The 16,755-nt window shown below is 34.8% G+C and overlaps 1 long non-coding RNA gene across 1 annotated transcript in view; it reads left to right on the top strand.

The window, feature by feature from the left end:
* LOC140261650 (uncharacterized) overlaps positions 1 to 16,192 on the top strand; it is a 33,137-nt gene extending 16,945 nt beyond the window's left edge. The window contains exons 3-4 of the long non-coding RNA XR_011905756.1: positions 12,781 to 12,857; positions 13,131 to 16,192. This is a non-coding gene — a long non-coding RNA (uncharacterized lncRNA). The remainder of the gene's footprint in view (positions 1 to 12,780; positions 12,858 to 13,130) is intronic.
* The last annotated feature ends 563 nt before the right edge of the window (positions 16,193 to 16,755 follow it).

The following is a 16,755-nucleotide window of genomic DNA, read 5'->3' on the forward strand; positions in this document are numbered from 1 at the left end:
GTTCTGGGAAATAGGCTTTTTTCTGGGGATGGAGGGGGGGGGGGGCGGGATTAAAACTTTATTGGATGTGGTTTTTGATTTAGTTTAGTCTCTTCAGTGAAGATTTTCAAAAAAAGTAAAGTCAGTCATAGAAATAGGAAAGCAATGAAAAAGACATAAAATAGAGCCCAAATCATGCTGAACTCGTTTTTCAACAGCTACAGATACACTATTAAGATTCCTAAGTATGAATAACTCTGGTTTTAACTCACTCAGCATTTATGATCCCAGAGAGTACTGAATTCAGTTAATGGAAACTTCAAGTGAAGGCACCACACCCCTTACCTATTGAAACAAATCCAGGAAAAAAAAAAAAAAAAAAAAAAAAAAAAAAAAAAGCACACACACAAAAACCAACCAACCAAACCCACAATACCACTACTTAATGAGTCTTCATAGTATGAAACTTATTTTATTCTAAAATGTAAGAAAACAAATATGCAGATTTTGTCAGAAAAGTGCTTTTTGTTTTGAGCTATATAAAACGATAATGTAACTTGCATTGGGTCTTCCATCAACTGGCCTGGTTTTCACCAGAAAAAGTATTGTACCAGAGAGAAAACAAGCTGATACAATATTAGCAGTTTGGCATATGTCCCATATCTGACAACTGATTCTAGAGCAAATGAAGAGTGTAAGAGCAATATAGCCTCATGGAAGGAAAGAAGAAATAGCATGTTACTTTAAGAGCAAAATGTCTTGTTCTTTGAGTTTCTACCATTTTAGTATATGACAATCAAATATACGATATTGCTTTTTGTATATATTATAAAACATAGGTATGTAAAAATAAAATATAAAAAGAATAAATCATTTTCAACTTTAAAATTATGGAATAAAGGTCTATTTTTCAAGTGAGATCTATTTATTTATTTATTTTACAGCACATGGTGCCTTGAATTAATTTCTAGGACTTATCAAAGCACTTAAATCCCCTTTCTGTACAAATTAAGATATGTTTAACAATACAGTCACAGATTTTCCCTTCATTTCATCTTCACTAGAAAAGTAGAGCAAAAATTGTAAAAGGACTTATATTTACAGAACTAATTTATATGTTGATAAAAAACAATGTATTTCACTTCCATCTGTGGAAATCTAATATTAACATTCCCTTTCCACACAGAATGAGTTAAATTATGTTGTTATCTCTAGAATGATGAAGCTTTTACACACTAGTAACATTCAGTAAAAGCAGAACTGGATACAAAAATAAATTAACAACAACAAAAAAAAGTTTTGTTTTTTTTTTTAATGCAATACAAATAGGAGTTTTGCAAAATAAAATTAACAAAGAAAACATTGTTTCTAGGATGTCAGCTAATAAGAAGGTACCTAATATTTATTGACAAATGCATTCTGGTGTCATTAACAAACATTAGGGTGTTGAGTTAGCACTTTCAAGGTGCTTGGAGACCAGCTGAGGACCCAAATAAGTCTTCCTAGACACCAGCAAAGCATGGCAAATCACAGCCCTCAGTTCTCCCTTTCTTTATTTTTATCCTTTCAGTTTTTCTTCTTTTGGAATTTAATTTTCTACATTCCCACAGGGCACTGTTTTTTGTTTGTTGTTGTTTTTGTTGTTTGTTTGTTTTTTATATATGTATAATATATATATAGCTTGGGAAGAGGGGGAGAATCAATTTAAAAGCCAAACAAAGAAAATCCCCAAACAACAACAATATCAAAACACCATGTAACAATAGCAACAAACAACAAAACAAAAGAAAACTTTATCTCTAAAATGTAGAAAAGCAGGTAAGTTCCTGAGACATTTTTGTGTTGAGCCTTGACTTTTTCACACATCACCTGGCAAATACTAAATGTTTTTAGTTTCAGAAATTTACATTGAATTTACAGAGTATCAACAACTGAAGAGTCTTCTGTGACAACTGACTTAATTCTTTTCAACTGCAAATTCTTCTCTATGTAAAAAGTAAACATTTTAATACATTATAAATATGAAGATGGAGAAAAAAAAAAAAAAAAAAAGTGAACTTCCTTTCCACTGCAGGCCAGGTCACATTAAATTACAAAACAGTCCAGCTTCTACTTATGCAGACCAACACAGTATGAAAATATTTGAGCAACAGTGTATTAAAAAATTGCTACCCCTAATTTGCCTATATTCTGCTTTGCATACTTATTCTGATTGCAAGGATTATCTGATGGTAACATGGAGATCATGTTAGCCATCTTCTCACCACAACTATCTCAAATATTTTTTTGCTTTGGGTCCATAAGCCTTGTTCCCACATTCCTGGGAAATTCTGGTCTGTGCCTTCCTTCTCTCCAGTCTCCAAAAAGGCTGCCTTGGTGTTTCTCTGCCATTCTTCACTGTGCGACACCAATCAAAAAAGTGTTTCCCAAAACAAGCAATAGGAGAAGATGGAGGATGAGAAACAGTTGTTATTTTGGGAACAATACAACAATAACAAACAATAACAAACAACTTTGACTCCAGGGGAAAAATAGGTTGGTTTAGCTATGGATATAGAGAGATCATCAAAAGAGAGCAAAAATTGAAAGAATGCTTGTCTTGCCACTGTTTTTTGTTTTTTTTTTTTTGTTTGTTTGTTTGTACATACAATCTAGATCTACTAAAGAGGCTACTTCCATATGCTTCCTTACTAGGCTCTCAGTGTCAGGAGTTAAGGAGAGATTCAAGAATAAACCTAAGTGGTGCAGCTGAAATTTAAAGTGTCTAAAAATCCCTGGCTGCTACAGCTGGCCTTGGCATAAGTAACCATCATCCCTCTCAAATTCCAGGAGAGTGGGAGACTTTTTAAATCATGTTTTTCACACCGGGGATGCCAATGAGAATGTGAAAAGATGCAGAACTGAGCCACAGAATGACAAGAACACTTTTCATTATTTTAAATATTTTAGTAATTTTTATTAAAATACAGAAAATCTTTAATTGCAATTATGAGCTATGCCTTTAAAAAGTTCAGTTATTAAGAGCGGGGGATTAGCTTTCATAAGAATAAAGTCATGCCAGAGCCAAGCTATAAGGGTCTCCTTGGAAACATTTCTGTCTGATACTTTTATTGGCTTTTATTGGTTGCTGATATAGTGTATTTTTCTCTGTAGGAAAAAATAAGAATCAATACAATCATGAAGAAAGTAAAAATAAATAAATAAATACATAAATAAATAAATAAAAATCTGAAATCTATACTCTGCATGGGATTACAGGCCCTGGTCTCACCAGGATTTGTGTCATGGTATTAGTAGATTTTATAATTCAGCCAATGATTAAATTGAGTTGCACTGTTGATCTCTGGCACACCTTCTGTTAGGAAGAGGATTTTATCAAGCGAAAACAAGCTGCAAATGTAGGAAAAAAGTTACTCCTCTTTCTTTCAGCTCAGATCAAAAGCATGTCTGACAATCAATCTCGGATTTTCTGTGAATAATCAAATACGGAAAGAAAAGGGGAAGAAAGAAACTGCACAACTACCTAGCCTCCTAGCCTCTCATATTCATTGAATGGTATTTCACCTGCTGTAATTCTTCTGAATGTTTGAAGCCATGTGGTTGTTGTGGTATACCTTGGCTTACACCCCTAATTTCATTCTGCTTTGGATGAGGACAATAGTTTCTTTGAGAAAACAATTCTCTCATACACCAGAGCTAATCCGTGTGAATTCCTAGTGGAAGTGTATACAATGTATACAGCACAGCTATTGGGAAAACTTCCCCCCCCCTTTTTTTTTTTTTTTTTTTTGCATTTGCACATGTAAGTATAGGTCAGCACCACAGAGAAAGCTTATTTTTGTGAAATCAACATTCTGGTATTTCCTTTTGACACATACCTTCTTCACACTGATATAGAAAATAACAAATCTACAGAAACTTAAATGTCTATAATACAATGCCCTTACATCTTTAAAGGCAGATTTTACAAGGCTTCTAAACACCTTTATAGAATATCCACTGGGATTTATCATCATGCACAGATGATAAATTCTGAGGTTAATTTTGTAAACAGACACAGCATAGCTTGTTCTTAAAAACAAAACGTTACAGTTTTGCACAAATGTCTATTCCCAGATGGAGCTGCAGAGACTATCTTCTCAGGATTAAGATTTAGATGAAATTTTGAAAGGGTAGCTGAGATAATTACAAAAGCATTGCATTCCTTGTTGTTTTTTGTTTGTTTTTAATATAATCAACAATTTCATAGCCACTTGTATGGTGGAATGATACAAAGATGGTAACAGATATTCAAAAGTTTATTCATAAGGAAAAGCTCACCAATATGGATGCCTTTGCTGGGAAATGCTGAAACAATCTCCACCAGGAAGCAATCTCCAATAGATGCTGCCTTAGTGGTGGTCAGCCCTTAAATGAGGTCTAGAGGAGGTGGAGTCAAGCTCCACCCCTTCCAGGAGCACAACTAAATTACTCTCACCTGTGCTCCCACAGCTGACACATCACTTGCCTCAGCTGATTAATCAGAGGTTCAGGGTGATTACCAGTTTGCCATACACCACTGTTCTTGAACATGCTCCCAACTTCCCTCACCTGTGTGATTAAAGAGGCTGATCATGGATACAGAGGGTGCCATCCTTCCCAATTGCCTGTGGCACCTGTGCATTTTTCTCTGCACAGATTGTTATAGGACTCTACACTGGAGGAGAGCCGTAGTTCCAATATTTAGACTGAAGGATCATCCCTAGCCTTTCAGGCAAACAGTTATGATTAGGCTTCTTGTTTGCAACATTTTGACAATAGAATGTATTTTTAAGTGATAGGCTGGGAAATATTTAAATGGTTCTAACATTCAAGGTGTTAACAAAAGCAAGTATGATTGTGCCATTCCTGTCTAATAACCACTTCCCAAAAAGTTAAGGTTTTCTTCATCACCTCAAGTGATAAACATTCGTGCAGAGATACTGAATGTAGTAAATTCAGAGCTGGTAGTAGTAATGGCTATACACTATAAGTATCATCTTTGTGCACTAATATGCCACTATTTCTTCAGATCTCTTCCTTAGGGATATAGAACATAAAGATATTTTTGAATTATCTTAAGCTCCTAAGACTAAAACACATCAAATTTTGGATACTTGTCATGCGTTTTAATATTTTCTGTTAATTTCTTGCCAACCTTAAAAGCAAATGCTCTAGAAAACTAATGGTGTTGCACTTACTGAGAGCTATGGAAGACTGAAGTTACCTATCACATAAACAAGTTCTCATGAAATGAGAATAGAAAGGGAAAAATTTGTTACAGTTCCATGAAACAAATAGGAAGCATTTCATTCTTCAAATGTTCAAATGTTCCTGCCCTTCATTCTTCAGATGTTCCCCTAAAAATGACCCTGTATTGAGAGGCGTTTTTAATTTTATGCAACATAAAATTAATGCAATATAAATAGAAGACTAAGGGAAAAAAGACCTTTCTTAAGGGTCCTAATTTTTAATAGATGATATAGAAAAGATCTGAAACAGGCCAACAGCCTTACTCGCAGCCTCTATTTCAAAAACTGAAGGCATGTTTTAACTTACTAAAATGCAAAGTGTTTTAAACTTTACCTTACACTGACTCTGTAAAGAGTGCCTGCTGCGCATGTGAAAAAATGGCATCCTGCCAGCAGTCCATACTGTGTAATTCAAGTTCCTTCATAAAGTTGATATTTCTACATAGTAATAGGTGTATAAAAGCAGTCTTGACAAAGGACAACAGAAGATGACTTATACTGAAGGATAATTTTACAGTAACTTATATAGAAAGTTTAAGAACACATTTAGAAATTGTACTATTACATTGATTTGTCTATTCTGTGCATTTGTTTTGGGGATAATTTCACACAAATAGTGGAGGATTAAATCTTTTTAATCTTCTGTATTGTCTCAATAGTATAAAAATACTAAGGCAGATAGATTTACTGATTCTGACAGTTTAAAAGTTTGTGGTTTTAAAAGTAGGTCATGTAAGGCACAGAAAATGCCCTTCAGTAATGCTTGAACAATTCCAGATCTTCTCTTCTTTTAATGTAAATAGGTTGAAATAGTTCTACTTAGTGATAGAATTTATGAATTCTATCTTTTATTTCAAATCTTAAGAGACTGTTGTCTGCTTCTCATCTTCATTTTGCAATAGTTTCATACAAACAGATAGTATTTTCAGCAAGATCATTCATCATGCTCAGAAAAGTGAAGTTAAAAGTCAGAGGAATTAAAAACAAAAGACATAAAAGTAATAATAAATAGCAGTATTTTAATTTAGTTGAAAAGAAAACTTCTAAAGGTACAGATGCTGGGGCTTTTTTGTTTGGTTGGTTTGTTTTATTTTCTATTATCATATTATCATAGTATCGTGCGAGTTGGAAGGGACCTTAGAGATCATCCAGTCCAACTCCCGAGATTCGAGCCCTCTAGTGTAGCAGAGTGGCAGTTTTACCCCTTGCGCCACAGGAGGGATTCGAACCCGGGCCCTCTGGTGTTGCAAGCGGCGGTTCTAACACCGTGAGCCACCGGGGGCACTATTGATTTTCTTGATTTCACTTCTGTACTGAGGACTCCACATCTGGATACAGTACTCCAGGTTAGGCCTCACCAGTGCAGAGCAGAGCAGTAGGATCACCTCCCTTGACCTGCTAGCCATGTTTCTTTGGATGCAGCCCAGGACAGAATTGGCTTTCTGGGCTGCGAGGACAAATTGATGGCTCATGTCCAGCTTGCCATCTACCAGAACTCCTAGGTCTTTTTTGGCAGGGTTGCACTCAATCCTTTCATTCCCCAGACTGTATTGGTAGTGAGGGTTGCCCCAACACAGGTGTAACATCTTGTACTTGGAATTGTTGAAAATCATGAGTTCAAGCCTGTCTAGGTCTACCTGGATATCATCCCAACCCTCTGGTGTGTCAACTGCACCTCACAGGTTGATATCATCAGCAAACTTGTTGAGGGTGCACTCAACCCCACTGTCAATGTTATTGATGAGGATGCTAAAGAGTATTGGTCCAAGCACTGACCTCTGGGGGACATCACTCACCACCAGCCTCTATCCAGACACTGAGACACTGACCACCACTCTCTGGACTTGATCCTGCAGCACTTTCTATGTCCATTGAAGAATCCACCCATCAAATTCAGATCTTTCCAACTTGGAGAGAAGGGTGTTGAGGGGTACTGTATCAAAGAAAATACTGAAGTCCAGACTTAAGTGGTTCTTCCCTTGTCTATTGATGCATTGACACCGTCATAAATGTCACTAGGTTGGTCAAGCAGGATTTGTCCTTGGTGAAGCCATACTGTTTTTCACATATCACATCCCTCCACCTCCTGTGGCACCTTCTTCCTCTTTATTAATTCTCTATTTAAGAGAATTGTTGGGAATGGGATTCTAGCAACAAAATACTTCAAATGAAAATTTTTCTTTCATCTGATATAGACATATTCTCTTCCTAGTGAACTACCTGAAAAATAAACCACCCCTTCAATTTGTTTTCTGTACATATCCAATCTTTTGAATTTACTATTACAATAAGTCTGTTTCAGTCTTTATAATGCTAGGACCCTCCTCATCACACAAGCACACATGTATCTGGCTTTAAATTCCTGGGCTTGCTGAGCACAAAGTGAATACATACCAGTGAATTTAACAATGAACATAAATATTTGAAGCATCAGAACCCATGATTTTTCACATGCAAATCCTTAAACAAATATCTGTTTCACAGAATTTTATGGACTTATGAGGCTGTCTGTCTTAGACACTGCCATGTTCCAAATGTCCTTATAACAGTGAGATAGCAATGTCTCAGGACTTGCTCAGTGAAACATGAGCAGCGTCCTCTGAAATATGACAAATGATTCGGCCATATTTTATTGCTATTATCACAAATTTTGTCACATGAAATAATGAAATGAAAGTTGATCCATCATTCCAGCTGTACAGAATATTTTAAATGCACCTATTTAATATTTCTAAGTGAATTTCAATTGCAGATATCAGATACTTTAGACTTTGGGTTGAACTAATTCACGTTGACCTTACAGTTTCTAGTTAACAATACTTAAATTCAAAAATCAGTAATTTCCTTCTTATTGCATCTATGTTGCGTCTTTATCTTATTAATATGTCTGCCATGTCAAGCAAAATAATATCCTGATAACTCATTACAAATTTCCAAAACATCTGGGTACATTTGCATTTAAGAAACTGGATCAACTCTCATTTCTAAAGTATTTGAGCTAATCTCCAGGACATATTGAATTCCCCTCAGTCAATGAACAAGTGCTTTGGTAAAGTACAGATTTTCAATCCACCATAAGAATTTCAAGTTGTTTACACACAGAGAATTTCAGGTACAACTAGAAAGTGACTTTGAAAAAGAAAGAAAGAAAAAAAAAAAAAAAAAAAAAAAGACTTTTCATGCCAAAGACAACTCTTAAGCATTCGGGATAAGTACCTCCAAAATCAACAGGGTGAACAAGTTAATATAGTTTAGCCTTCTTTTTATGTCCTGAAAGAACATTGTGAAAAGTGGGAAAACAACTTTATTGCACCTATAAAGAAAACTATATTCTTATGCTCTGAATGTTAAAAAAATCATTTTGAATGGCCTAGGTAAAAACCCTTTCATTGTTCTTATCTGTTTTCTCTAATGCACTTCATTTTTTATTTATTTATTTATTTATTTTTTTCCTTTAAAGACCTATTAAATATTTGCTAGATAAAATTTCTAGGTTAGCATGGCATTATCAGTTAATTAGATTAACATCTGGGTATGCTTACTGAGTTATCTTCAGATATTTTTTCCAAGGAGTTTGTGTACTCATCATCTTTCAACAAATAAATTCATAACTTCTGAAAATGCCAGATTACAGTCCTGCATTTTGCAAATACTCATGTTTAAACACAAACAGATCCACTGACTTCACTACTGAACTTCACTAAAAGTTGTTATAGATCCAGTAAGAGAAGACACAATTTAATGCAATGTAATGCAATGGATCTTGAAAGAAAGCTTAAAACACTGAGGTCTGAGCCATGAGGTGTTAAAAGTTCTCTGATTACAGTTAAGTATCAAGAAAGGAGGTGCTTGAAATTAGCAAGCAGAGGATACAGATGAAAACGGTCTAAACGCTTACTTAAATTTGATATGAGAAGGGCAGTGGCATAATGAAAGGCAGAAAAGAGATGGGAAGGCCACTTCTCAAGATGGTAACTTGACCCCGAGCTTTAAAATGACATGTAAATATTATATAATAAATTAACCTTACAGGTGGCAAGCAAATTAGAAAAAAATCACGCACAGATATAACTATTAAATCCAGGGAGTTAGTTTAACTGTAACATTTACTTACAGAAAGTTACAAAGGACAGCCAGGTTTCACAGCACAGAAATAAGACTCCCTTGCAATGCAGGGAAACATTCCCAGTCCAAAAGGCATAATAGAAAACAGGTCTACAACTTAACACTTCATATAGAAATATAATGATAATACTTAGCATTACAGTTTTATTTTGTTGTTTAATTTTGTTGCATTAGGGTATGATTTTTGTTTCAGCAAAGAACTAATTAGATACATCATGGTGTTCCCAAGAGTTTAAACTTTGTTTTCAGCCTTTTAGTTTTTTAGCCTTCTTTAAAGATCCTTTAAAAACAACAAAAGGAATTGTAACTGCTGTTACAACAGGAAATATTACAAAGCATGTATCAGTGTATATTCATACTGTTTGAATGACATCTTCTTTTATCCCCTGCCAAGTCACAAGGGACCACAGGAAATACATATTGATAAATTAGATTACTTTGGCCTTAACCATACCTCAACCATATATCCCTCAGCCCTGCCTTTATCCATATTTTTAATTATGATTAATATATATGGAACATGCAGAGCAAAATTATGTCCTGCACTGCAAGTGTAGATCTCCCATGGAGTTCAATGAAAGCTTCATCCATGTGTCAGAGGACAAAAATTGGCTCAATATGTTTAATAAAAAATCATCTTTTCTGCCTTCTGCCTCCAGGCAGATTCCTATTTGTAACCCTAGTATCATCGATGATTAATAATGCACATGTGTTAAAAATGAAAACTCCTTATCAAATCCTTGCATTCATTGTTAATAAATATGTTTATAATTAAATTTTTCTCCCCCTACTGTCTCCTTGCCAGTAGCAGATTCCCAACACTGATCCCATTCCTATGAGCCATAACAAATATATCTAAACTGTAAACCCTCTTCTCCAACTGCAGAAGTCCTTTGCCATCAGGTTTTTATCTTCAGTTCCTGGAAATATTTTGGCAGCAGATATGACCCCTCCCCAGTGCATCTCTCAATCTAACTGCCACTCCTTTGAGCTGATTTTAACAAGCTTCTTCAAAGCAGGAACAAAGCAGAGCACTCAAAAGGTCAAGAGTTCTTCTGCCACATGCAGCTTGAGCCCTTAGATAAGCACAGCATGGAAGAACAAGGTAGACAGGATAAGAGCCAGTGGCAAAAAAAAATGGGCATGTCCATCATTTTTATGCCAACCAATATATCTGCCATGGTGAAAACTGCTCTTATGAGATCATGCATGTTGTTTTTTCAGCTAAGCAATAGTTTTTCCCTGATAGATTGCCTTCTTCCAAGTCATTACTAACAGATGAAATTTTGTCAGTGCTATTCTTTTCCGCAGTCATCATTGGCAGTTTATATATTTCTTAAACTGTATCTTCAAAATTCTGCCTACTAATCCTAAGTTATCTGTCAAAAAACAGGAAAAGGTGGCAAGGATTATAAAAATAAAAAAATGCAACTATTTATTTCTGATGATCATACCGATAAATCAAAACTTCCATGTGATATCACCCCAGAAATGAGCAATACCCTTTTAAATTTATTTAATTAATTATTTATAATCAAAGGGCAAATGAAAGGGAGGCTGGCAGATATTCCTCCACAGCATTAATGTCTAATATAGTGTCCAAGGACTACTCCCCATGGTCTTGCAAGTAAATTTTGTGCCATTATGCAGCTTGCTCAGGCACACAGCAGTATTAATTGCAGTTGCAATAATGGCTGTTAAAACTGTATGTTCTATTCTACAATCAGTACTTGAACTACTGTTAATTCTGCCATCACAGGTGCTACAATACAGATATTTATAAAATTGAGACAGCAAAGGGAGTACCAATAATGACAATAGTGGCTTACCTCTCCTTGCAGTTTAAAATAAAGAAATGCAAGAGGGTCTCTGAAAACAGTATTCAGCTACATTTGAAAGATAATTAACAGACCCATGCTCTTCAGGAACCACAAATCCAACTTCCAAAGACTAAGTGTCTTCTGTCAGGCACTGCATTTGTATATCAAAATGCAATAGTGACCTATTAGAAGTCTGTAAAAAAGTACATGTAATTATTCTAGATAAGACTAGAGAAGTTAACGAAGAGTGAGATAGTGACATAAAGAAACATGTTTGTTGTGGAAGAATAGGTTGTCTCTATTCGCGTACTCAAATTCAAGAATAATTAATAAGTTGTACTTTGTTGCAAAATGCAATTCAGTATTTCAATCACTGTCTTCCAGGCTGGGAGGAAGACAAATGTAGGATGTGAGCATATGCAATGAGAAACTAGAAGTTTAGATCAGTCTGAAAGTTAAGATCTTAAAAATTAGAGGACTGTAGGAATCAGGTAACCATTTCTGGTCTGGTACTCAATAGTAAAGACATGCTCTGAGATAAGTAAAAGTCAGAGATGTGTTCTACCTGTGGGAAACAGAACAGAACAAAACAAAACAAACATTAAACATTGGAAAGAAAATCCTTCATGGAAAAATATAAACATAGAAATTATGAGGGATTTACCACTTTACTAGGGTATTTCAAGTCTTGGTTTGAGCTCCATAGGAGAGATGCACCATTCAGTATAAGCTTTGAAAAATGTACGGATTGTTTTAGTCCTATTTTTTGCATGGGATTCTGCAAACCCATACCTATCCCCAGATTTCCCAATACAGGATAGACTGTAAGAGAAGAAGTTAAGAACCTATTCCAGATGAAAAACTTTCATGGGCTTTTTCAGTGTATCAAAGGAATTTATTGAATCTGAGAATTTGGCCCAGTATGTCAAGTGCAGCCTTTTTGGAAGAGTTCCTGCTGGCTGTCATGTACCATAAAGCTGTTCAGAGCTGAAAGCTGCAACTATTAAAATGCAGGTTTACTGGCTGAACTTGTAAATTTAATACTATTAATAGTAATGATTTGGTAAAGAAATGAAGAGAAATAATTTTATAAAAATGGAAATATATTAAATAATTAATTATAATTTACTTCTTTTTTCTAAGGACAAAGTTACTCTTATCTACTCTTCAGTAACAATATGAAACAGCTCCGTAACGTTTAGCATAGACAGCTATTTGAAACTAAAAATGACAGATCATGTTTACTATTTGATCAACATACTCATCAAAAAAAGATTGTTCTTGTATTAAATGTAACATTTGGTTCAAGTTCCAGCAAGCTGAAATTTTATTATTGCATTCTAAAATCAACGTGAGCTTTGTAATAATTAGAACTGATTATAATCAAGTTCAAGGTAGGAGACATTTCCCACGACCTTCCCTGAAATGTTTGGTTGGACTTTGTTTTACACCAATTCTCTCCCATATGCTTGCCCTGAAATTTGCACTGGGATGACATTTACTGTCAAATCAAGCTCAAAAGTTTCATGGTCTTAGTTTTTGGAGGTTGTTATCGTCATTGTCATTATATTTTATCTTATTTTTAGTGGGGTTCATTTCTTACTGTCCTACTCTAAGAAGAGCTCCTTAAGGCATGGTAAGAAATGCATACTCATCAGATATGGTAAGCTATCAAACAATTTTTTTACAAAATGATGATAGTTATAATAATTTTCTTCCTCAAAGTCAGTGTGTTGATTATGCCTTACATGACTAACAGTAGTATTAGTTTGTCGATCTAATGGTAATAAATGGAGTTCCTGACAAGCAGATTATAGCTTTAAATAACAATGTACATACACACTTAAAGAATATTGTAAGCTTTATGAATGTCCATTTAATTTTAAAAGACTTTGGAGAGTGTTTATATACTCACTGTTTCCATTCTGATTTTTAGGAGTCCCTCACCACTACCAGAAGGGGACATCTGCTGGAAATAAAAAAACAAGGGCAGAAACAACCACTGGTAGATCCTGCTAAATTATCGTTGCCTCTGTTGGAATCTAATGCATATATTTATTTAGTTCCTGTTGTGTATGCTATTATATTCAATACTGATATCTGCAAGGATATTTATAGCATTTTAAGGCAAAGTGCTTTGATTTGGATTCTTTTTACTGGGAAACTCTTCATTGCATTAGGTAAAGGGCTCTTGTTAAAACCACATTCCTCTGTTTTCTATAGCATCAGAACATAAAATGTTGTTTTTCCATTTTATGGTTCTATTTGCAGTAGTGTTAGTTCCATTCCTAGACTGTAATATATATATTATTTGCAATATACTGGGAAACAAATTTAAATAAACAAACAAAAAATAAACGAAAGGGAGATGTGTGGAGCAAAGAACAGTTGAAGGTGCATGAAGGTGCATGTTGTAGATCTAAATAAAGTCAAATTCTCATATTTAATAAATTGATCTTAATAATTATTAAGTTCCAACAATAACAATTAGACACCAGCAAATGTGTAAAAATTAGTCGCCAGCAAATGTGTAATAACCAAGCTACACTGATTTATTGTATGTTAAAACTATTTTGAAAACAGTTCACATACTTAGATTCTTACTGCACAGAGCACATTGTTGTTGATGTTTTTGAGGGAAATGAAATAATAAAGTTTTTGTCACTCAGGCTTCTGTAATTAGGTACTTCAATCAGTGTTTAGGAATATCCACATTTTTAACTCTGAGCTCAAACTTAAGCACAGTTCCAAGCCATTCTTCATTAAAAAAGAGATAAGGAGAAATAATTACACATGGAAGTTAAAAAGCTTTTGAAGGTTCTTTGTACACACTTCATGAAAAGCAAACAGAGATATGAGAGCTCTTGATTTGCTCACTTCTTCAGTAATCCTTTCATAATCAGGGGCAAGATAAGAGATAAATATGATGAAAGTGGAAGTTATTGATAGAATTTTATTGCATTGAAGGCAGCAAGTTTTCTCAGCTTATTAAAGTTCAGTATGTTGTGCTCGGAATAAATAGAGTTTCCTGAGATAACCAGAAAGAAAACAATGAAATTTGTTTTGGTCTTTCCCAGTGAGCATTAGATATTCAATTTAGGAAAAGAGGTCAGAACTAAATCTTGGTTTTGCACATTTGCCACAACCCCAGGCAACACTACAGACAGATAGTAAAAGAGGTAATGGCTTCAAGTTGTGCCGGAGGAGGTTTAGGTTGAATGTTAGGAAAAATTTTTTCTCAGAAAGAGTGGTCAGGAGCTGGAATGGGCAGCCTAGGATGGTGTTTGAGTCACCTCCACTCCATGGAGGTGTTCAATAAGCATTTAGATGTTGTACTAAGGAATTTAGTTTAGTGGGAAATATTGGTGGTAGGTGGACGGATTCTATAAGAATCAACTAGAACCATGGGAGATTCACTACAGTTTACTGAATTGTGTGTATATTCATATTTAAATATATAAAGATACATATTCAGTACTACACATACTGCATATGAGGGGGGAAACAGAAAAAACTGAAACATACATCCTTTTTTGGAGGGATTAGAAGGGTGTCTTGGCTTAAAAAGGCATTTGAAATAAATAAGATAGATAAAGGAGACATCAGACGCGCTGTAAAGAGTATTTGCACACTAGCTATAAGGACATGGTTCTCATTAGTCCCAGTAAACTATAAGATACAAACAAAGCAAAAACTATAACATAAAGCACTGACATGATGTAAACCAGAGACACCAAGTATGTACTGAGTCAGTACAATCCTAGCATTAATGAACATGTTGCAAGGGGCTTCCTCTGGCTAAAGGAAAAATCCAGTTTTCATTTTGCTGATTGCTTCTTTGTGCAAACACCAGCTTTTAAAGTGTGAACACACTTTACAGTACTTTTTCCTTGTTGCAGTTTCATTAAAAACTCTGAAGGTAACAAAGAAGTAATATCCCAATCCATTTTTTAAAGTTTATTTGGCACATGTTAATATAAGTTGCGAGAGAAAACTTGAAACAGAGTAGTTTCTCTACATGGAGCAGAGTCGCGTTTATTCTTATCCGGGGAGCATACACCTGGAACATATCACACGCTGCTGCCTGCTCTGTTGCTGCTATACTGCAGAGCTGGGCAGCTGACACTTAGATAACACAAGCCACAGAGGGAGAATTAGCTAAGATATAAACTCAAGTGCAACTTCAAAATCAGTTCTGACAGGAGATCATTACTGGGAAGCACTAAAACTGTAAGATAATCTTAATTAAAAAAGAAATTAGAACACGTAATTTTTTTCCAAAATATTTCTGAAGAGAAAGTCTTCTGAAAAAAAAAAATAAAAAAATTAAAAATTAATACTTTTAAAAGATGTGTAGCACAGAGGTAGAAGAACATTTACAGTGGATGGAAGAACAATTATGGTTATCATTTCAGATGAGGTGTGTTGAAAGAACTGGGAGTGATGCAGTTGGCAGTCTTGGAGTTTGCTTTCCTATTACTACCATCTGTGTGAACTTAAGTATCAATTACAAGGAGAAAAAAACAGGAGTGCTTTCTTGTCTACGTGACCCTGTTTACGTGCAGTTCTTCAGAATCTGTAGCAGTGACTAGAAATGTGCTCATTCTCTTGCTAAACACAGTGAGAGATTCCAATGGACAGATAACTGTTCTGTTTATCAGCTTGTAAACAAAATTTATGATAAAATTGTGCTTTTCTTTTTTTCCTCTGGATTTTTTTCTTAACAACTGTTGTGATGATGATGAAAAACAATCTCTTTGCCTTTTTCAACTTGATGTGTCTTGTGACAGCGATCTGTAAAATCTAGGAGGGTCATACAGTAGAACCTTAAGGGTTTTGTTGGTTTTTTGTTTTGTTTTGTTTTTTAATAACAATCATGCCAGATGAAAGTAAGTGAAGAAAAAAAACATTGCACCTAATATATGAAACAGATGGCTTATAAATTAGCTTGGAAACAGCTTGAATTATTTCAGGGAATTTAAGTGGACTGTAACCAACTGCAAGCTTAGTGTCCAAAAGAATACTGCTGATACTGGATTTTTACTTTTCCTTACTGAGTTTGTAAGAAAATGACATCACTTGAAGACCTACTGCTGAATGACAGTTTATATACAGCTTTCAAAATAGAATGAAGCAGAATAAAATATGTTTTATATCCCTTCCCTTCCCCCCCCCCGCCCCCCCACCCCCCAATTAAAACACCAGCCAAAAACTGTCTGCTTGCCAATGTTAGAAATATTTATTTCACAGCCTTCAAAAAGATGCATTAACTTCCCTATAGTTTTCATGTCATGTGAAATCCACCTGAACAGAATAGATAATATCCAAGCAATATCTAGGTAAATTAGGAACTGTGAGGTCTAGTTGTCATATTTGTAATTTTTGTTTGTTTTGTTACCTGTTCTTTCTGCCTCTCCCAATATATTCTGTTGAAATCATTTTCCAAAAGAGATTCTGCTTCTTTAACATTGCAAAAAAAAAAAACCAAACAAAAAAACAACAACAACAACAAAAAAAAAAAAAAAAACAGCAACAACAAATATTCTGAGTGAGCTACTCAA

Source organism: Excalfactoria chinensis, chromosome 1, assembly GCF_039878825.1.
Source record: "Excalfactoria chinensis isolate bCotChi1 chromosome 1, bCotChi1.hap2, whole genome shotgun sequence".
Classification (NCBI taxonomy): Eukaryota; Metazoa; Chordata; class Aves; order Galliformes; family Phasianidae; genus Excalfactoria; species Excalfactoria chinensis.